Source organism: Bos taurus, chromosome 7, assembly GCF_002263795.3.
Source record: "Bos taurus isolate L1 Dominette 01449 registration number 42190680 breed Hereford chromosome 7, ARS-UCD2.0, whole genome shotgun sequence".
Classification (NCBI taxonomy): domain Eukaryota; kingdom Metazoa; phylum Chordata; class Mammalia; order Artiodactyla; family Bovidae; genus Bos; species Bos taurus.
Window position 1 is genome coordinate 55,867,368 of NC_037334.1, and position 23,609 is coordinate 55,890,976.

The 23,609-nt window shown below is 39.0% G+C and overlaps 1 pseudogene; it reads right to left on the bottom strand.

Annotated features, from left to right (window-relative positions):
* Positions 1–20,732: 20,732 nt before the first annotated feature.
* On the bottom strand, positions 20,733–22,519 carry LOC506645 (ubiquitin associated protein 2-like pseudogene; annotated as a pseudogene).
* Between the last annotated feature and the right edge of the window lie 1,090 nt (positions 22,520–23,609).

Sequence of the window (23,609 nt, forward strand, 5' to 3'; positions counted from 1 at the left end):
TTTTTTCCAGTTTGTTATCCCATGGGCTATGACCATTGGGAGAGTTTAAAAAACTCTTTTTCCTCAAATAAGCTCTTACTAAGATTTGTTTGAAATAATTTTTTAAATAAATACATATATACAAATACATAGTTTATCTTCTAATACCATAGAAAGGCAAAAATATTATCAAGTTTTTAATCCCCTAAGGAAGCAATATATGGATTCTTACTGGGTGGTTTGTGAATAAGCTGTACTCATGGAAAAACATTTGAAATTCTAGGAATCTTGATGATCATATTTGGCTCTGTCCCTTATTAATGATTCACTAGTCAAGGAGCTGCTGGCAACTGTATGTAGATCTTAGATTTAGTCATTCATCCTTCATCAGTATTGGATACATACTAGTTTCCTTGCCCTTCAATATTAAGAATGGATGACTTAATTAATGAATAGTTCAAAACCCAAGTTTTCTTTGATATTGCTCTCTGATTTTGTCCTCTAGTCAGATTTGTGCCTCGACCACAGAAGATAGGAGCAAGAAGACTAAAACTTATAGCAGGAGCCACTCTGGTGAATAGAGGAGGGATCACAGTCTGCTGGGAAAAGACCCAGAGTTATTGGGCCCTCAGTGTACTTTCCTCTTACCCTAAACAGTTCATGTGAACTAACTCCAGGGTCATGGGTAATGGAAATTTTACCCTAATGATTCAAGCTGAGATTGTTCTTGGCTGTGTCATCGAAGTGTTTTACTATTTATTAAATTACCTACTTCATGGTCAACACTATTCTTTAATGATCTTTAATTAAAAATAAAAAAGAGAACTCTTGAGAAATAGGTTTAAATGTGGTTGATTTAAAATAGAAGAAACTGAGGGCCAAAAGGAGTAACAAACATGCTCTAGGACATTCAGGAGGTAGGAGGTGGGGCCACTATTGAACCAGTAGTGTTGCCTCAATGTCTTTGGGTTTTGATGTCTTTGAGCTTTCCGCTATATACAAATTGCCTCTTACAAACAGGTTTGAGCTCAAAGCCAAATCAACTGGAGATTATTGATCTCACTATCACGTTAAGTCATTATTTGTATGAAGTATTGCTGGAGCCTGGGAAGAGGGCAAATGAGAGAAAGTGTTAAGTGGGTTAACACAGTGTTTTCCCTTATCTGTGAGGTACATTTCATAGCGAGAAGAAAACATATCATGCTATCTGAAGTAAACTCACTCTTGACATAATATGGGTAGGACAGCAGCTGCCAGTAAGGAAAAGTCATCAAGAGAAGAGTTGTGAGTAGGATTTCTGATCTTTAATTGCTTTGAGACACAATCAGGGCTCTTTGGTGTCTATCATTTTCGTGTTCACTGTGTCATTAGAGTTCCCTGCAGAAACCTTGAAAATGAAAAGTGAGATTCCAGCTCAGTAGCAAATGAATTTAGCATTGATTCTTTGTATACTTAAATCTATGATAAAGTAGATAAACAGACAAGCTGCTCTTAATAACAAAAGTTAATGTGAATTATGGACCAACTATGTAAGAAATAGGTGAGTAGATTTTTCATTTGAAAAGAAAAATGCAGGTATGTTAGTTTTATAGGATGTTAGTAACCAGAAACTTTACCTTTATGGTGGGGTATTTACGGGTCCTGATACTATATAGCTCTAGAACTTTTCAGGATGAAATTTTCTATGCCTCAGTATTCTCACAACAAAATGGAGATAATGGTAGCACCTATCCACCAGTGAAGTAGTGATGCTCCATATACATAGAGTCTGGCCTGCTGTGAGCCTTGATACATTGTAATCATCAACTATGATTTATCACTATGACTAACCGCTGAAATAGTGTGTATGAAGATAGAAATACCTGTGTGAAGGTATATAGAATGTCATATGGAAGATGCTCAATAGGTGCATGTCAAATGCATGAATGGTTGCCTTCTGCACCAACTGAAAACAGGTTAAGAGCAGCTGGTGTACTTATGCCCTGGCATTTTTAGCCTGGTATATACAACTGAATTATTGTTTCACTGGGGTTCAAATTCATCCTTGTGCCATGAGACAGGTGTACAAATTGAAAATCATGTTAATTTTATTAGGTCTTCCAAAAAGAAGTAGCTTTGCTTCATAAAAGCCCTTAAATCATGTTGTAATTATTGACTTATTTTACCTAAAATTTGACGCATAATAGCTACTTAACAAATATTCTATAAATTGAGGGATTTTTTTTTGTAAAATATCTGTTCTAATATAAGCTAGGTAAGAATATAAAATGTGTCTCTATGCACAAAACTAATCAATTGGGACTTAGGATATTTGCACAAGATTTGTTGATTGCTATCATAAAACTACTGAACACAGTGATAGTGATTCTTATTTTGTCAAATACTCTCACTACAGTAAAGTTCTAATGTGACAGAATGGATACTTTGATGTTGTTTTATGACTCAGTGTTCACTAAATCAAGAAATGTAGTTCATTAATATGCTGCTAAAAATTCCAGGGCATAAGTACACCAGCTGCTCTTAATCTTTTTTCAGTTGGTGCAGAAGGCAACCTTTCATTCATTTGACATGCATCTATTGAGCATCTTCTATACGACAGGGACTGCCCCAGACCCTGGGCATAGAGGGGTGAACAAGATATACAAGGTCTTTGCTCTTGTGGGCTTGTGTTCTAGTGGGGCTTCCCTTGTGGCTCAGCTGGTAAAGAATCCACCTGCATTGTGGGAGACCTGGGTTTGATCCCTGGGTTGAGAAGATCCCCTGCAGAAGGAAAAGGCTACCCACTCCAGTATTTTGGCCTAGAGAATTCCAAGGACTGTTTAGTCCTTGGGGTCGCGAAGAGTCGGACAAGAATGAACAACTTTCACTTCATTTCACTTCTAGTGGGTGTAGTTAGATAGTAAATAAGTAAAGGAGGTACAGAAAGTGATATGTACTATAAAGAAAATCAAATAAGTTCTTTTTCTAAGTCTGTGAGTCTTTCTGTTTTGTAAGTAAGTTCATTTGTACCATTTCTTTCCATATTCCACATATAAGCACTCTCATGATATTTCAACTTCTCTAGGCCGACTTACTTCACTCAGTATGACACATTCTAACAAACTTAGGGATAGCTAGGGAATTTGGGGAGGTCATGTACAGACTGCTGTATTCAAAATGGAATTGGATAGCACATGGAACTCTACTCAATGTTGTGTATCAGCCTGGATGGGAGCGGGGGTTTGGGGCAGAATGGATACATGTATATGTATGGCTGAGTCCCTTTGCTGTTCACCTGAACTACCACAACATTGTTAATTGGATATACTTAAATACAAAATAAAAAGTTTAAAGTTTGAAAAAAAAATTAAATAGAAAAGGTTAATAGGGAGTAATATGATGGGAGTCTGTTTCCTTTAACTTGGGTAGCAAGGGGATCCCCTGTGTGACACATTATTTTTAGAAGCACTCTTGAATTGTTATAAAGGTTGGAGGATCTAGAAACTATCAAAATGAGAGTCATTTTTAGAGTTTAGAAAGCCTTCGCATAGCTGGATTTATTTTGTTCCTGGATGTCAATAGTTATCAAAAGTGGGAAGCTCCTTCTGTCTTGCATGACTGTCCCCAATTCTTTGATCATTTTGGTTGGATTCATATCAAAGCATCCCTAACCTCCTGAATGTGGTGTTATATCCTTTCCATGTGCTTCTCTAGCATGTACCTCTTTATAACACTAAGGTAAAGAGATTTATTGACCTGTCCATTCCACAACCCACTACAGGGGGCAACATACATAGCCCTTTGAAAGAAGAGACTTCTCTTATTTGCGTTTATATATCCAGTACTTGGCATAGCTACATCTTTCCCTGATGAAAGGTGATAGATGAAACATAGGCTATTTATTTATTTTTAAATATAAATTTATTTATTTTAATTGGAGGCTAATTATTTCGATGCAGGATACAGGATGCTTGGGGCTGGTACACTGGGATGACCCAGAGTGATGGTACAGGGAGGGAGGTGGGAGGGGGGTTCAGGATGGGATACACGTGTACACCCATGGCAGATTCATGTTGAAACATAGGCTATTTAATTTTTAAGTGTCAGACTAATTTATTAACTGTTTTTGTATTCTGTACATGTTGTGCATTTTCTTAACTGACCTTTGGCTCATGTAAAATTAACTAACTCATATGGCTACAGAAAGGCCCTTGTGTTACAGAACCAGACTTTTGATGTCTTCCAAACAACAGGCAATCATAGAGGCTCTGGAAGTAGTATATAAGCAGTAAGTGTTCCCCCATGGAGTATAGTTAATAAATAATAATTTATAGTTAATAAATGGGAAACTTCCTTTTTATAGTTTTTCTGTCACTCTCCTCTCTAATTGAGCCCAGTAACTCACCTCCTCCCTTACCTAGTCCAGTCCCTTATTCTTCATCCAAGATACTGCTTCTTTTAGGACTTGGTTCACATTTGAGTTTACCATGTGAAATTGAAATGCATCTTGCTTTCCATACTTTCAATCCTGAGAAAAAGTAGTTGAAGGGAGAAGTTGTACTGCACTGGGAAGAGCTGGGTACTGGGCATCTGATAGGTAACAAAATCCATCAGAGGAGGATTTAGTTTAATTTCTAGAGACTGACCTTGTGCCAGCATTTCTAGTAAATTAGGATCAACCTTAACATAGAAATAGTAAATGAAATCTTCTAATATGTTCAGCTCAGTGGGCTTCAAAAATCTTTTACATCAAAGTTAATTCATGAAGTTTTGGAATTTTGAACATTTTTGTTCAAAGCCCCAGTGCTGTGAAATTCATGTGCAGATCCAAGAAAAAAGAATCTCTTTGAGGGAATTTGAGGTACACTCTGAAGTTTTATATAGATATTCTCATGGTACTATATAAATTATTAAGTATATATATTTCAAAATAAACACATGCTACTTGCTAGTTTCTGAGGATTTTATTAGAATAGATATACAGCAGGTTTAAGGCTATACACCTTGTGAGTTCCCAATAAATGCTGTTTACTGATTAATGCAATTTAAGCTGTAATCCTGTGTTGTGATTGAAGCAGATTGAAGTCGGCCAGTGCTGACCCAAAACACTAGTTTCATTTTGTGATGGCTGATTAGTTAGCATGGTGTCCTATTTCCCCACTGCCCTTGAATCTTGCCATACCTTTTTCTTCATGTTATAGTTAAAAGAAATGAGTTACTGTAAATCTATGTAAGAACTTTCTAGTTGTCAAATGTTGATTATCGTTGCTAATCAATTGCTAATTCTGCTGATTTTACTTGCTATATATTCTTGATACTTGTCTACTTAGCTTGAATCCCACATCTTTTGCTCTATGCCAGGCCCTTATATCATTCATTGAATTCAATAGCATGTGCTTGGCAATTAAAAGGTGCTTAATAAATGGTAGATTTCATACTTTTGTGAATATCTTTTCTTTCTCCGCTCAATCTATCCTGTACACTGCACTCGCATTAATCCTAGAACATCAATCTAATGATGTCACATCTTTGCTCAAATTCTTTAATGATTCCCAAATGCTCGGAGAATAAAGCACAGACTCATCCTTTGGTATTCAAAGCCATCTTGGCCTGGTCCCAAGTAGTAACTTGAAGAAACTTTTCTTGATCACGTAGCCTATGTTCCTGCATAGTGTTTAACAATATTGTAAAGTAATTATCTTCCAATTAAAATAAATATATTTATTGAAAAAAAGAACTTGGATGATGGAATCAAATTCAGATCCTGGTTCCATAATTTATGACCTGAATGGCCTAATGTACTCATATGTAAATTAGGGAAAAATAATATTAACTACTTTATTGGGTTATATAATAGTGGTCAAGGTCACACATATGATAAAGCATAAGCTATAATGCTATGTTGTGATGAAACAGGTTTCTTAAAACTTCTGATGTGGATTTTAGCTTTTGACATGTTAATTTTTTTTATTATTAATTTCTAGCAACTACTTTGTGCAGAGTGCTGCAATATGTTTTTATGATGGGAAAATCTGAAAGGCATACCTGAAAGGCATGCTCTCCCTTCAAAGAATAATATCCTTTCCACCTATTTGCTTATTATTTTGTGCCAGAAAGGCAGATGTCTAATGGCCAAGGAGAATTGAGCAGCTTCAGCTTAGCTGATAATATTTTTTCTATAACTTTTATTTTAGTCACACTCAATGAATGGAGAAGAATAACTCCCCCAAGGAGAGTAATTTTCCTCCATAATCATAATGTCTGTAGAGTCCCTGAGAGTAATGGCACTATGAAGAGATTCCTATGGATTTCCTCGTGTCCTAGATGAGGACAGCAGGTGCAAGAGATGGGAGGTTATTCCAGGGAGCAGGCTTTACCTCTTCTCCTTCGCATCTCTTCTTCCACATTATTAATGCAATGCCTCCCTGCCCTCTTACTGCTACCCAGGGGGCACTGGAACTGAATGCCATTAATAATATCTCAGTTATTCTTTCTACATTGATAACCACTCATCTGGGAAATGGGACAAGAATATACACAGAATGTGAAAAAATTTGAAACCAAGAGATGACCATTGTTCTTAACAAGCGTTATAAGCATTACTTATTTTGCAATTTCTGCCATCATTTTTTTTAACCTACATTCTTTCCATTCTCAGTTTTCCAAAGGAATAGCTTGTGTGCATCCTTGCCCTTATCTCCTTGGACATCAGTCTTTCATTAATGCAAAGCCTATCACACTGGGTATCAATCTGTTAATTAAAACTTCAAGGAGAGTCATTCAAAGGTTGAACAATATCATTCAGGTATTCTCAGTCAGGAGTATGAGTAACCTGTTAACTTTGTTCAGCTTTAGGACAATGACTGTCAGAAAACCCTGATTTTTAATTTATGACAATGGAATGTTAAACGTGTGGAATAGACATGGTGCTCTGAGAGCTATTATAGGGTATGGTCCCTGACCAGCAAAGCTCCAGGGCATCCCTTATACATAAATCTATACACTGTGAACCATGAGACCCCCCTCTCTCCTGGCCACAGACTGTTGACATCTAGTCTAAACAGCAGCCAGTGAAGCTGCTGACCTAACATGGCCTCCCATATTAGATGACTACTAACGGATATACTCAGATTTTGTTAAAGTCCTTTGAATATGAGTAGATGTTTACTCATCAAATGATATCTTGTTGACTATCCACTGTGTATTTGCTCACCTTTTTATTTCTATATGGGATTTTCCCTGTTATAGAATTTTCAGCCATTTTTGGAATATTTTTTCAGTCTCATCTTCTTTCTCCTCTTTTTCTGGGGGCTCCAGTAACACAAATGTTCAATCTCTTATTATAGTTCTAAAGGTATATGAGGTTCTTTTCATAGATTTTTCAGCCTATTATCTCTGTACTGTTTTAATTGGACAATTTCTACTGTTTCAAGTTTACTGATGGTTCCCTTTGTCCTGTGTTTTCTGCTGTTGAGCTCATTAAAAGTTTTATATTTAGGTTATTTTATTTTTAAGTTCTAATTTTTTCTTTTTTCCTAGTATTTTCTGCATCTTTTCTGAGACTTTCTGTTTTTCCATTACTTTTAAGCATGTTCATAATTGCCTCCTGGGGCATTTTTCAATTGGCTGCTTTAAAATCCATGTCACTTAATTTTAACATCTCATTAGAAAAGACCCTAATGCTGGGAAAGTTTGAAGGCAGGAGGAGAAGGGGATGACAGAGGATGAGATGGTTGGATGGCATCACAACTCTATGGACATGAGTTCGAGTAAGCTCTGGGAGTTTGTGATGGACAGGGAAGCCTGGCGTGCTGCAGTCCATGGGGTCACAGAGAGTCGGACATGACTGAGTGATTGAACTGAACTGAACATTGGGAGGGTCACAGATGGCTTGTTGCTATCCCCATATCACCTTCACTGATACCGTAAAGGATGTCCTTATCATGTGTGTGATACACGACTCAGCACTGAAAAGAACCAAGATATTGTCTTAGAAAAATGGCTGATTTCAGGATTGAGGCATGAAAAGGCAGGAATGTCTCATTTTATCAAAAATAAGGAAGATACATGTCAGAAAGATACAGCAACCAGCTTGAATGGGCTCCCAGTGATAAAGTCTTAAATACTTTAAATGTCAAAGTAAATAATGATAGCAATGAATTATAACCCATTAATTAAAGTCAGAATTACTTGATTTTATGCTGAAATAAACAAATAAGGAAAGCTCTTTCTTGTAGTCGAATTGCAACTAATATGTATGGAAGTTGAAACATCATCAATGTAAGCTAGAATTTGTAGGTGTAAGTTTGATCCAGAACAGGATATTTATATAGTATAAAAATAGCCCCCACAAATTGCTTTTTTTGACTACAAGGGGAAAAGTAACCTTACCGTGTAAGATACTACCTTAACTGGCAAAGCTAACATTCAATATTACTGATATTGAGATAAACTGACATCAAGTGACTTCTGTCATAATGCATTGCAAAGGCTCCTTTAGTGGCATTCCTATAAAAAATGCATATCCTTAATCTAACTGTGTCAAAACATTAGAAAAATCCAAAATGAGAGTTTATTTGACAAGATAACTGACATATACTTTTTTTTTTTTTAAATATGAAGTTAAAAAAGAAAGACACCTGTGGTATTATTAATTTTTAAAGAAAAGTAACTAAATGCACACAATACATTATTCTAAATTATTCCTGACAACTAAACATGATGAATTATCCTGAATTAACTTCTGCACATAGAAAAAAGATTATAAAGGATGCTATTATAAGAAATAATAAAATTTTTAGTATGGACTATGAATTATTAGGGATAAGAAAACTATAGCATGTGAGCCAGATTCATTCCAGGGTCTACTTTTCTATGACTTATGAGCTCAAAGTAGTTTTTTACATTTTAAAGAGTTCTTAAAAATGAGCACATCCTACCTCCCACCCCAAAGTATGCAGGAGAGACCCGATGACGCTCTCAGTGCCTAAAACAGTTATTATCTGAATCTTTATGTAAAACAACTTGCTAATTCCTGAACTAGAGTACTAGGAAAATCTAGAAATGCTTTACTTAAGCTCCTAGTACAGCAAGATACCTCCCTTGCCTTTTCATATACATGAACCAACAAATCCCCTTTGTCCTTCCAAAGCCACTTGAGTTAGGGTTCTAACACTTCTAACCAAAAGGCTCTGAATGATGCAAACAACCTGTACAAAGGCAGAGTGCCCTTACCTCCCTCTGTTTTCTTTGCTAATATTGGCCACATTTAAGCTGATGAAGTTCTTGAGAGGCCTTATCAGATCTTCCATCATGGCTGGCATAACTGTACAGGTATAGAATTTCCATTTAATCTGGTTTATGTGTCTCTGCAAGTGCCATTATGCATTCTGCTGCTCTCAGAAGCAATATTGATGAAATGTGTCCAAAGTAATTAAAAATGGATTCATAATGGGAATGTCAATTCAATGAACATAACTAATAACACTGTGAGTTCATATAATTACTTTTTAAATGGTCTAAGATCTGATAGGAAAAAAAAAAGAGACTTTGCTGTCATATTACACTGTTTCATAAATTTACACCTCAGAAAATACATAAAACAATTCTTAAGGGAGGGAGGGAGTTGAAAGGAGAGAAAGAATGTCAAAATGACTTAGCAAACTAAGAACTTTAGCTTTACAGAGTTAGTTCAGAATCTTATATTCATTCTCATTTCCATTCATCTCAGCAAACATGTTGAGCAAGTAATGTGTGCTGGGTACTGAGGCCACACTAGTTAATATGATGCAGTCCTTAAAATTGAGGTGATCAAAAGGTGTTAGGGAAGGGAAATAAATATTATTGTATAATTGCAATCCCATTTAATAAGGGAAATGAAAGTTACACATATCAAACTATTGCTTAGGTCAATCAGAAAAGAGACTTGTCTAAAGAACAGAAGTTTCACCTGGGTGTTGAAGGTGAAGAGGAGGTTGCTAGGATAATCTTGATAATGCAGAAAGCATGTGCCTTTGGGAGAAAAATTAATGGAAGTTTTTATAGTCATTTGACTATCTAAGACTCTACACATAGACTTCACTAGGTGGCCAACCCCCAAATCAGATTGGTTATATTATTTGTAGACAAAGATGGAAAAGCTCTATACAATCAGCAAAAACAAGATGGGGAGCTGACTGTGGCTCAGATCATGAACTCCTTATTGCCAAATTCAGACTTACATTGAAGAAAGTAGGGAAAACCACTAACCATTCGGCATGACCTAAATCAAATCCCTTATGATTATACAGTGGGAGTGACAAATGGATTTAAGGGACTAGATTTGATAGAGTGCCTGATGAACTATGGACAGAGGTTCATGACATTGTATATGAGACATGAATCAAGACCATTCCCAAGAAAAAGAAAGGCAAAAAAGCAAAATGGCTGTCTGAGGAGGCCTTATAAAATAGCTGTGAAAAGAAGAGAAGTGAAAAGCAAAGGAGAAAAGGAAAGATATTCCCATTTGAATGCAGAGTTCCAGAGAAGAGCAAAGAGAGATAAGAAAGCCTTCCTCGGTGATCAGTGTAAAGAAATAGAGGAAAACAATAGAATGAGAAAGACTAGAGATCTCATCAAGAAAAGTAGAGATACCAAGGGAACATTTCATGCAAAGATGGGCTCAATAAAGGACAGAAATGGTATGGACCTAACAGAAGCAGAAGATATTAAGAAGAGGTGGCAAGAATACACAGAAGAACTGTACAAAAAAGATCTTCATGATGCAGAAAATCATGATGGTGTGATCACTCATGTAGAGCCAGACATCCTGGAATGTGAAGTCAAGTGGGCCTTAGGAAGCATCACTATGAACAAAGCCGATGGAGGTGATGGAATTCCAGTTGAGCGATTTCAAATCCTAAAAGATGATGCTGTGAAAGTGCTGCATTCAATAGGCCAGCAAATCTGTAAAACTCAGCAGTGGCCACAGGACTGGAAAAGGTCACTTTTCATTCCAATCCCAAAGAAAGGCAATATCAAAGAATGCTCAAACTACAACACAATTGCACTCATCTCACATGGCAATAAAGTAATGCTCAAAATTCTCCAAGCCATGCTTCAGCAGTAAGTGAAACATGGACTTCAGATATTCAAGCTGGTTTTAGAAAAGGCAGAGGAACCAGAGATCAAATTGCCAACGTCTGCTGGATCATGAAAAAAGCAAGATAATTCCAGAAAAGCATGTATTTCTGCTTTATTGACTATGCCAAAGCTTTTGACTGTGTGGATCACAATCAACTGTGGAAAATTCTGAAAGAGATGGGAATACCAGACCACCTGACCTGCCTCTTGAAAAATCTGTATGCAGGTCAGGAAGCTACAGTTAGAACTGGACATGGAGCAACAGATTGGTTCCAAATAGGAAAAGGGGTATGTCACCCTGTTTATTTAAATTATATTCAGAGTACATCATGAGAAATGCTGGGTTGGATGAAGCACAAGCTGGAATCAAGATTGCTGGGAGAAATATCAGTAACCTCAGATATGAAGATAATACCACCCTTATGGCAGAGAATGAAGAACTAAACAGTCTCTTGATGAAAGTGAAAGAAGAGAGTGAAAAAGTTGGCTTAAAACTTAACATTCAGAAAACTAAGATCATGGCATCTAGTCCCATCACTTCGTGGCAAATAGATCAGGAAACAGGGGAAACAGTGGAAACATTGGCTGAATTTTTTTTTTGGCTCCACAATCACTGCAGATGATGACTGCAGTCATGACTTTAAAAGATGCTTGCTCCTTGGAAGAAAAGCTATGACCAACTTAGACAGCATATTAAAAAGCAGAGATATTACTTTGTCAACAAAGGTCTGTCTATTCAAGGCTATGATTTTTCCAGTAGTCATGTATGGATGTGAGAGTTGGACTATAAAGAAAGCTGAGGGTGGAAGAATTGATGCTTTTGAAGTGTGGTGTTGGAGAAGACTCTTGAGAGTCCCTTGGACTGCAAGAAGATCCAACCAGTCCATCCTAAAGGAGATCAGTCCTGAGTGTTCATTGGAAAGACTGATGTTGAAGCTGAAATTCCAATATTTTGGCCACCTGATGTGAAGAGCTGACTTATTTGAAAAGACCCTAATCCTGGGAAAGATTGAAGGCAGGAGAAGAAGGGGACAACAGAGGATGAGATGGTTGGATGGCATCACTGACTTGATGGACATAAGTTTGGGTGAACTCCAAGAGTTGGTGATGGCCTGGCGTGGTGCAGTCCGTGGGGTCACAAAGTGTCAGACACTTCTGAGTGACTGAACCAAACTATCCAGGAAGTTGTACATTCATGATGAAATACTGAAAGAAAGTAAAGGAAAATGTTGAACTTCTAAATGTTTTAGGAGAAAACCTTGGGTTTAAGAGGAGCCACCTTGGTCAGATAAATGCAGAATGAAAGTTAAAGTATTAGTCTCTCAGTCGTGTCTGACTCTTTGCAACCCCATGGACTGTAGCCACCCTGGCTCTTCGGTCCATGTGATTCTTGAGGCAAGAATACTGGAGTGGCTTGCCATTCATACTATCCAGTATACATGATAAAAAAAAAAAAACTGGAAAATGGAAAGGGAAAAGAAGAGGATTAGGAAGAGAAGGAAAGAGGGATAGAAGAAGAAAGAAAGGAACCAACTGAATGTGGGTTTCCAAAAGTCATAGATCATTCTGTTTCAGGATACTGCCAGATGCAGGCCTTATAGGACTAACCAAGAGTAACCTCTGTGTCTCTCTTGATTTTGCATCTGAGACATGATTTGAGGCTCCCAGGCTTAACAGACACATCAAACCTTTCTAGAGCTGCTGATTTACATAAGAGGATGTGTGGAACCCTAGAGGAAGCTGTAAATGCGTCACAAGTCAGGAGCCTGGTCCTTTTTTGCTCTTTACCATTCCCCATTGTGTGAATAACAGAAGTCCTGTTTCACTTGGAGCATCATCTCTTCCATGTGACTTGGGTGAGCCAGCTTGATTTACTTCTAGCTAGATGTTCTGTGTGACCAAGATCTACATGATCATAACTTTGACTCCTGGGATTTAGTGATTTTTTTTAAAGCATGCGACCCAATTCTAATTTGAACTTCTGGAAGAGATCCCCTTTTATTCACTCAACTGATAATTATAAAAATATAAGCTTGAATCTGCCTGTGGTCAGTTCTAGCAATGAACCACCGCCAAAAGAAAAAAAAAAAAAAAAAGGTCACAAAAAGGATGATGGAAGCACAGCGTGAAGTAAAATCACATCCTGATGTCATCATGTGTGCATCTGAATCTGCTAGTGATGGATTGCCTCAGTTATTGTTTTCTTCTGGAAATGTCTTTGTTCAACCCTTGGTTTTGAAGAATGTTTTACCAGGCACAGAGTTCCAAGTTAGTGGTTTTGTTGTTGTTGTTGTTCATTTATTTTCCTTTAACAAGTAAAAAAATGCCATTCCGTTATCTTATTCTTTCCATTATTTCTGTTAAACAACAAGTGGTTAGTTTTATTGTTGATGCTTTGAAGCTAATGTTTTTTTTTTCTTCTCTTCATTTAAAATTTCCTTTTTGCTTTGTTTTCTACAATTGGACTCAAATGTGCTTAGGTATGGCTTTGCCTAGAATTTGCTGAGCTTCTTAAGGCTGTGGGTTGATTTTTTAAAATCAGTTTACAAAATTTTCAGCCATTGACTTCAAGTATTTCTTATGTATCATTCTCTTTTCTCTCTGAGATTCCAGTTACATATATGTTAGACCTTTTCCATATATGTCTTCAGCTTTTATGTATGTATACATTTATACATATATCTATATATCTATAGATATATAAAAGATGAACTTTAGGCTTATTTTATTGTCTTTTTTGTTTTAGTCACTTTTCTTGAGATGCTTCGTAATTTTTGGTTAAATATTTGTAGGGAAATAGTCCTTATGAATATTAAATGTTCAAAAATTCCCTATGAATATTAAATATTTGTAGGGAAATTATAGAAGTTTGAGATAATATTATACTCCTCAATAAATTGGTTTACCCTCTTCTTTGGCAGTTAGCCACACTAAAAACATATACATTCAATAGAATCAGGGAGAGGCTTTCTTTAAAGATGAGTGTAAAGATAAGTATTCCTAAGGATTTTCCCTGTGGTCCAGTGGTTAACAATCTGCCTTCCAATGCAGGTAACTGAGGTTTGTTGCCTGGTTAGAGAACGAGGATCCCACATGCTGCAACCAAGACCTGATGCAGCAAAAAATAAAAATGAGTAGATATTAAAAAAACACTTGTTCTTTAATAAAAAAGATAAGTATTCCTAAGGTATAGGTCTCCAGAATTTCCAACTGAAAGGCAGGAGTTCTTGTCATGGTCCCTCCTCCTTGGGATCCTCATCTCCAATTTTATTTACTCAGAGCTACTCTCCTGTGTTAAACATACAGAATTCTTGTTCCTAAAAACCACACATTTCTTGGTCCTCAGTCGTTGCCTTCTTTAGATGCAGTGTGTCCTTTCCAGCTTACTGCAGACCCCACCAGTCCCTACTGTTTTCCACATAAGTACTTCATTCATTTTCATCAGCTGTATGAGCTCCGTAATCATTTGATTTCTATCTCCTGAAATCAAGTAGGAGCATAGGATATTCTCTGTTCTTCAGACTTAATAGAGGAAAGAAGCTTTAGTGACAACAAAGTGGTTTTGTGTTAGATGTAAAGACACAGCTTAAGAACTAGCAGATGTCTCAATGGGAAAATACTGAGTTGTAGGCTTATGTAGCTTCCCCAGTGGCTCCACATGTAAAGAATCTGCCTGCAATACAGGAGACACAAGAGACATGAGTTCCGTCTCTGGGTCAGGAAGATCCTCTAGAGAAGGAAATGGCAACCCACTCCAGTATTCTTGCCTGGAGAATCCTATGGACAGAGGAGCCTGTTGGGCTACAGCGCTGTGAACAGTCAGACATGACTAAGTGACTAACACTTTTAGGCTTATGTATCTACCCTCTGTCCTCTGAAAAATCTTATTTCCTCTTATACTAACAGCCTTGACATCCTCCAACTTGAGTTTTTGTTTTCCTTTTCCTGAAAACTGCCAAAATCCTGATGACTTGTCTATCTGTAGTTGCTGACTCTATTTTGGCTCCTCAGACTCTCATTTTCTGTTAAAAAAAAAAATGTTAAAAATTCTCCCAAGCAGGAAAGTGGTGTTAGGCTTTACACCTCACCTCAGTGAGCTTCCTTTTTCTGAAATATCACTCTCACAAATCCTGGCTGCAGTGGCAATTTTTTTCTTTTTTTTTTTACTGTGCCTTCAAACAGATTGTTGTGTTTGTGCATGCACTTGTGTGCATATATGTGTGTGTGCACATGTGTTTGGATTTTTAGTTGCTATTAATAAGATTTTAGCTGCTACTCCTTAACAGTTTGAAGCCTAAGAATTCTTACCTGCACATTATTGTAGATAGAAGTGCATCTCACATGAAAATTCAGACTTTTTTCACTTGAAAAGCAACAAAATATAGCAACACAGAATTATTCTCCTTTCAACTCAGCATGCATTTTATGGAACACACAGTCTTCACCACCCTATATTGTCTTTCACCCTTCTACCTGAACTCGTTTCTATCACCTGTACATCGCTCTGTAATCATTTGATTTCTGCATCTCTTGAAGTGTTTTGAAAGAACAGTATGTTCTCTGTTCTTCAAAGCCACAGTAGAGCAAAGAAGCTTCAGTGGCAATAAAAGGGATTTTTGTTAGACATAAAGCATTTCTCCCTTATAGGCACTCTCCAAGAAAAGTAAAGCATGTCTAGAGTACAATACAGATGGACTAGGGCTTCCCAGGTAGCACTAGTGGTAAAGAACCAGCCTGCCAATGCAGGAGACACAAGAGACAGGTTTGGTCGCTAGGTGGGAAGATCTGCTGGAGAAGAGCATGGCAACCCACTCTGTTATTCTGCCCTGGAGAATCCCATGGACAGAGATGCCTGGTGTGCTACAGTCCATAGGGTAGCAAAGATTCAGACACTGAAGCAACTTAGCATGCATGCCCAGATGGACTAGATGCCCCATCCACGTAGTGTAAATGAGACTGTTAGAGATCTGGAATTATTGAAAACTGGCTAACTGGGTAGACTTGATAAGTATGACTTCATTAACTTCTGACACGGAAATCAAAGAGCATAAATAAAATGATGATAATTCAGGAATTTTCTGTGCAAGTGCATCATCCTTTCACTCTTTATTCACTCATGATTTATTGTATAGCTACTGTATGTTAGCATGGTTTCTAGGTACTCAGCATTTAGGATGAGCTTCAGTTTTAGCAGGATAATAAAGACAGTAAGTGCATAAATAAACGTAAGTAAGGTAATTTCTGAAGGTGTTAAGTACTTGTGGTAGGAAGAATAGTGGCCTCCAATAATATCGATGTCCTAAGGCCTAGGATCTGTGAATATATTACTGTTGTGACAAAGTAGACTTTGCTGATGTCATTAAGGCTAAGGACCTTAACATGGAGAAATTATCCTGCATTAATTATCCTTATTAATTTCCCAATGTAATAATATGAGTCTATAAAAGTTGGGGATCTTTCCTGGGTACAGTCAAAGGGAGTTGTGAGCACAGAAGGATCAGAGACCTGGAATGTTGCTAGCTTTGAAGATGAAGGAAAAGGGCCATGAACCAAGGATTGTGAATGGCATCTGAGAACTGGAAGAAAATGGAATCTCCCCTAAAGCCTTCAGAAAGAAATGCAACCTAGCTTGAATACTGATCTTAACCCAGAAAGGCATGTATTGGACTTCTGACCTACAGAATTATAAAATAATCCTTTGTGATGCCTTAAGCCACTTGGTCTGTGGTATTTCTGCAGCAGTAGAGTGCTAACACAATACTATAAAGGAAGTCTGTGGAGTCTGTGGAATACAAAGTATACAAAGTAGTGAGGTGGCTGCACTGGCTGAGGTGATGACAAAAAACGTTCTGAAGAGGAAACAAGATGGTCAGTCATAGGAAAACATGGGGAAACTTTGTCATTTGAGGACTGGAAAGAACACCAGTGTAACTGGAGATTAATAAGAGAGTGAGATGTGTGCATTTAGGGAGGTGGGGCTGTGCAGAGGACAGACTAGGAGGTGAGGTGGGAGAAGCAAGCAGGTGACAGAACACGTGGAACACTGTGGGTCCTGGTAAAGTATTTGCATTGTATTCTCATTTTGTTTGGAGGATCTTTATCTTGAGACTGATATAATGTTGTTTGCATTCTTGGTCCCATCCCCAGAGAATCTGATTTCTTAGGTTTATGAAGGCATCTGAGGGTCTACATGTGTTTACACACCCCTACTGATTCTTATGCAGGTGGTCTTTTGATCGCACTCTGACAAACACTGCTTCAATTTCTTTTTTAAATTTTTTAATTGGGGTATAGTTGCTTTACAGTGTTATGCTAGTTTCTGCTGTACAGTGAAGTGAATCAGCTCCATGTCCACGTATATCTCCTCTCTTCAGGATTTCCTTCCCATTTAGGTCAGCACAGAACACTGAGTAGAGTTCCCTGTGCTTTACAGTAGATTCTCATTAGTTATCTATTTTATCCACTTGTTTAGTTGCTGTCTTGTCTGACTCTTTGCATCCCCGTGGACTGTAGCCCACTAGGCTCCTCTGTCCATGGGATTTCCCAGGCAAGAATACTGCAGTGGATTGCCATTTCCTTCTCCAGGGGATCTTCCTGATCCAGAGATCAAACCCGTGTCTCCTTCATTGGCTTGTGGATTCTTTACCGCTGAGCCACCAGGAAACCCTGTTTATGTACAGTAGTGTATAGATGTCAATTCCAATCTCCCAGCTCATCCCACCCACCCTTTCCCTGCTTGGTGTCCATATGTTTGTTCTCTATGTCTGTGTCTCTATTTTGCTTTGTAAATAGGTTAATCTGTACCATTTTTCTAGATGCCACATACATGTGTTAATATATGATATTTTTCTCTTTCTCACTTAACTTCACTCTGTATAACAGTCTCTAGCTTTAATTTCAGTATCTCTTTTGGGTTTTTTTCTCTGGTCTCTATATTTGCTCCCTCCCCACTTTCTTGTGGACACTTCCCCAAAATATAATATCAAGAATACAGAACATTTATTAGGTTCCTTCCATGTTCCTCAGGGAGCCTAGCCTAATTCAGAACCTGCAGAAGGTATCTTGGTATATACTTATTTAATTGAATCAAATGATGTTTATTTAATATTGCAATTCTGGTCACCATTTTTAGGTTGAAAAAATATATATGAAAAAGAAAGTGAAAGTGTTAGTTCCTCAGTTATGTCCTACCCCATGGACTGTAGCCCACCAGGCTCCTCTGTCCTTGGAATTCTCCAGGCAAGAATACTGGAGTAGGTAGCCAAGCCCTTCTCAGGGATCTTCCTAACTCAGGGATTGAACCAGGTCTCCTGCATTGCAGGTGTATTCTTTACCATCTGAGTCTTGTATACATATATAAACATATATAGATGTATATGTATATATGTGCACTTTTAATGATGTTTAAACCATGAAAATTGTATTTCTCTTGGTCTTACCTCGCCCCTTAGGAATATGATCCTTTTTAAGAGAAAAGTGTTCCTCATTAAGTAATTAGGCTTTTGTCTATGTTTGAGGAAATACCATATTGTCTTTCGTTGCAGTGTAAGAAATGTAAAAGTGGAGAGGCTGGACTAGGAAAGGGTGTGTCTTTAAAATCGCTCAAATCTAGAAATTGGATTTAGGAAAATAGACCATGACTGGGGACTAGGGATATTGGAGAAGGAAATGGCAACCCACTCCAGTGTTCTTGCCTGGAGAATCCCTGGGACGGGGAACCTGGTGGGCTGCCGTCTATGGGGTCGCACAGAGTCGGACACGACTGAAGCGACTTAGCAGCAGCAGCAGCAGGGGACTAGAGATACTTCTACAAACTGCCGCAGTATTAGACCTTTGCTTCCTATGTAAGCAGCCGTCACACTTGATTTGACCGTCCTGATTCTTTGAAGATAACCCTACAAAGCTCTCAGTAATGCTCATTTGCCCAAGCAACTCTTCATAAGCATCCAAAGCAAGTCGGTGGCATAGAGAGGAGTCTCTCATTTTAAAGAGGTAGCCAACTTTGTCTTAATTCATGCTTTCTTGTACTATTGAAAGTCAGCAGTATTTCTTTTTAAACTTTATTTATTCACTTTTGGCTGTACTGGGTCTTCATTGCTGTGTGGGCTTTTCTCCAGTTGCAGAGAGCAGGGGCTATTCTCTAGTTGTGGTACTTGCAATTCTCATTGCAGTGACTTCTCTTGTTGCAGAGCACTGGCTTTAGTGCACACAGGCTTCAGTAGTTGCGGGTCTGGGACTCTAGAGCACAGGCATAATAGCTGTGGCACACGGGCTCAGCTGCTCTGCAGCACACGGGATCTTTCTGGATCAGGGATCAAACCCATGTCTCCTGCCTTAGCAGGTGGATTCTCCACCACTGAGCCATCAGGGAAGCCCAACAATTGTTAATTTTTTTGCCTTGTAACTATGTTTGTTTCTGGGGACTGATGATTACCAAGTAGGCTTTCTTTTTAAGGCATTCCTGTTTCAGGTGTTTCAAAATTATCTTTGATCTTACTCAGAACTCAGCAGCTACATGTGGAATTCTTTACTGGCTTCTCATCCAGTCTTTTCTTTCATCTCTGATTTGGCTTCAGGATTATGCTTGCATTTTTTTCAGAGGAATTATTTTTAAGTGACAGCATTGAATAGAAGTGAGTGAATGCTCTTACGTAATGGTCCTGGGGATGTGCCTACAAAGAGGAGAGTTGAGGCAACTACTTAGGTCATCCAGGCTCCTAAACACTTTCTATTTTGTATTAGCATGACCCTAAACGTTTTATGTTCTCTGTCCCTGGTGACATACACTGTTTGAAACCCCTCAGTATGCCTTGTTACAAACCTATCCAGGAACTTCTTCTCAAATACATGAAGGGCATCAGGACAGAACAAAAACCAATACCATGCCAGACCAAAAGTCCAATTATCCATAGTTTGTGCTTCTAGATTTCTAATTCATATTCTTTACCACAAGGATCTCTAAAAACTATAGATCTTATCTTGAAATGTCTCAGCTCAAAATCCTCAATGGTTTCAACTGCTTGTGTTTGGAAGAAAATATAAATTGTTACCTCTTGGTAGGAAATTATAGGGTGACTATAAAATTCATTGTCCAAAATGGGACATCTTGAGAGTAAAGGGAGTGCTATGAATAATTATATTTGTGCAACAGGCACAAACTCAGACTATTCTGAACAGGAGCAGATGGTTACCCTCACTAAAAGCTGTCTGCAAACTCACCCTCCATCCCCCTCAGTCACTCTGCTCCAATCACACTGGTCTCCTTCATGTCCTTAAATGTGCTAAGCTTCCCCCATTATGCCCCTTAGTTATGCTATCCACTTTATCTAAAACACCTTTCACCTAGCTCCTTGCATCCCTGGCTCCTCACCCATTAGGTCTCAGGTTAAACACCATCACCTGTCTCTGATCATTCTCTTTTGTGATAAACCTCACACCTCTATGCTCTATCCCAGGATTCTGTATTTTTCTTTCAACACTGATTATAGTCATAAATCCTGTTTTTCTGTACCTCTTCCAACTTCTCAGTGAACAAGCTCTCTGTGCTAGTCAGTCTATACTGACTATATATATATATATATTTTATATATACAAGACACATTAATCCATTAAATTTGAGGACACAGTACAAAAAAAAAAAAAACCACTTCAACTAATTTATCTGACAATGCTGTTCATATTCATGACGCCATTTTTTGTTGTTGTTGTTGTGTTTCCTAATAATAAAGGAGGAGACTTAGGGCTGTTGGGCTGATATATATTTGGGGGTCCCCCCTCCCCACCTCACCCACACACCACCAGGGTGAACAGGAGGAGGAGAAGAGAGGGCAGGGCCCACAGCAAAGTTTCATAATCTTGAATGCAAGGGAGGAGGAAGAGAGGAAAGGAAGAAAAAAAAAAAAAAAAGAGAAAATACAAATCCTATAATACATACAACAGAGTGGGGATGGTATGGGAATGGGACAGACATGAAGCTGAGGCATGGGGTGGGCCGCTGGGGGTGGGGGGTAGCGGAAGCCCCCCACATTCTTTTCTCTCTTTGATGCTGTTTCCATAGTTGCCAGGCTGAGAAGCCCTCTCAGAAGATGGGACCGGGAGAAGAGGATCGGGGCCTCAGTTGGCCCCCCAGCTGTAGCTGTTGTAGGCAGACTTGTTGGTCTGGGGCTTCTGCGGGATGGAGCTGGTCTGGCTACGTTGCCCGCTGCCCGTCTGCTCCTCCTGCTGGCGCTGGCAACAGAGAATCATCTGCAAATATGGTAGCTGGCCATCCTGCTGCAGGTGATGGTGAAGGATCTGGGAGTGCGGCTGCTGATGGGAAGTCAGGATGTGCATAAAAGGGGCAGGTGGGTAGGCAGCAGCTGTGGCCGGATTGATGGGCCCCCCACTTCCTAGGGCTGAAGGCAAGTTGAAGGAGGCAGCGGGAGTACCGGAATGAAAACCTTGTTTCTCAAAGGACTGCTGGGTTTTGGAGTACACAGAACCCGAGATATCTGGCACGCCTGTATTACTGGAGGTGACTGACACACCAGTGTTGTATCCATGAGACCCATAACCACTTGGCTGTTGGAAAGGGGTGGCTGATGCATTCACACTGACATTCACACCATGCTGCTTGGAAGAGGTAGGAGCCACAGGGAACACAGCAGGCCCATACTGGAAGGTGCTGGGGAGGCCAGGAACCCCTGTGTAGTATGGCAGGCTGGTGTAACTGTAGCCAGGAGGCAGCGCCGGGTTCAGGAATGTCTGCTGCGTGGTGTGGTGAGTCTGCGTCTGGTTCTGTTGGGGTTGGGCCAAGGTTGTGGCTGGGGCCGGGGAGGAGGCATCCCCGCGGCCGAACTTTGTGAGGTCACCAGAATAAGGGTTGCTGGCCAGGCTACCATCCCTCCCAGTCAGCGGAGTGGTGGGTGTGGGAAATGGGATGCTGTAGTAATCCAATGGAAATCTTGTCTGAAGCATCTGCAAGTCATCATAACCATATACCTGTGGCGGGTAGGCATGTAACAGCCCTGGAGCCATAATATATGGATTAGGCAACAATGGCGGGACCCCAGGAGGGAGGTTGGGAGGAGCTTTTCCTGAAGTCGTAGCAACTGAGCTTCGAGTGGAGGCAGTGACGGTAGAGTTGCTGCCTAGGCTGAGGCCCAAGCTACTGCCACTATTGAGACTGGAGGAGACACTGACCACTGGCGGGGGAGCAGAGACTGTGCTGGATGTGGTGGAGAAAGTGCTGGAGGAAGAATGGAGATTCGCCTCACTCTCCACGCTCGTGTGCAAAAGAGTGGATGTTGAAGTGCGCCCAGAAGATGTTGATGACGAAAGGGTATTCTGCTGAGTAGATAACGTGCTGCTGTGTTGTGTGGTGGTAGTATTTGGAATCTCCTCATTGTGGCTCAAGCCACCCAAGGAGGATGAGTGCTGTCCATATCTTCTGTTGTTCATTTACCCAGTAAGATTGTGTGACACTCTGCTTGTCCCAATTCCAAACTCCTGGAAGAGGGTACTGACTGTCCCAGCTTGGCTCAGGTGACCTGCCCTAGTACAGTCAAGTATTATTAAGGGAGTGGGTCAAGGTATGCATTATCTATGCCAAAAGCCCACATTTTTGGGTAGGGACAGTTAAAGGGGTATGGACAAAGGCATGTAGTTTAAAAAGTACCTAAACACATCTCCAGATGGTTTCCTTTCCTCTCTGTATCTGTGGTTTCCTAGGGTAGGATTCTGATACATTCCCACTTCTTTGCTCTTTTAATTTCTGACAACATCTAGTTACGTATTATATTCAGCTCTTTTGAATAGAGAGATTTGGAATTGTTTTCTCACTGATTTGTCCAGTTTTACTGAATTGAGTGGTTGTTTTTGGCATCCTGTAAATAACAAACTCTGATTGAAACTATTGAATCATTTATTTGATGAAAACATGTGTCCCATACAAATATTCTGAACTTGACCCTTGACATCAGGCCAAGAGATTTATTCTGACATTAGCTGCTTTTCTTTGGAAATTAGAGGGTTTATTCATTTTTGGTTGTACGTATTTATTTTGTTTGCATTGCAGATTAAAATCAGATGCATATTATGATTCTACTGATTTAGTAGTTCAATAAAACAGTTTTCTCCCCTTTGGCACAAAAACCTAATTAAACATGCACCCTCTACTCTGAGTTAGGAGGCTCAAGTATAGACTGAGTCCTGTTACTAGCTAATGGAGTGGTAGTGGGAAAGCCCTTTAGCCTGTCAAATTGGCCTTCTCCATGAAATGAAATAATTGATTAAAGTTGTTTCTGAGTTGCCTTCAGCCCTAAAATTCTGAGATACTATAACTTCCTGAAAAGGAGAGATATTATCTTTTGGTTACCAATTAGTTCTTGAAAAGCCTCTGGATAATAATATACTTCTAAGATAGATTCTTTAGGGAAAGTTTTGGGGGAGAAACATGTTGTTATGTTTCAAAGAATTAAACATCATAAGAGGACTTACTTAGGTCCTAAAGTCCATGAGTCTTTCCAAATTGGTTTTCTCTCTAGCAAGAA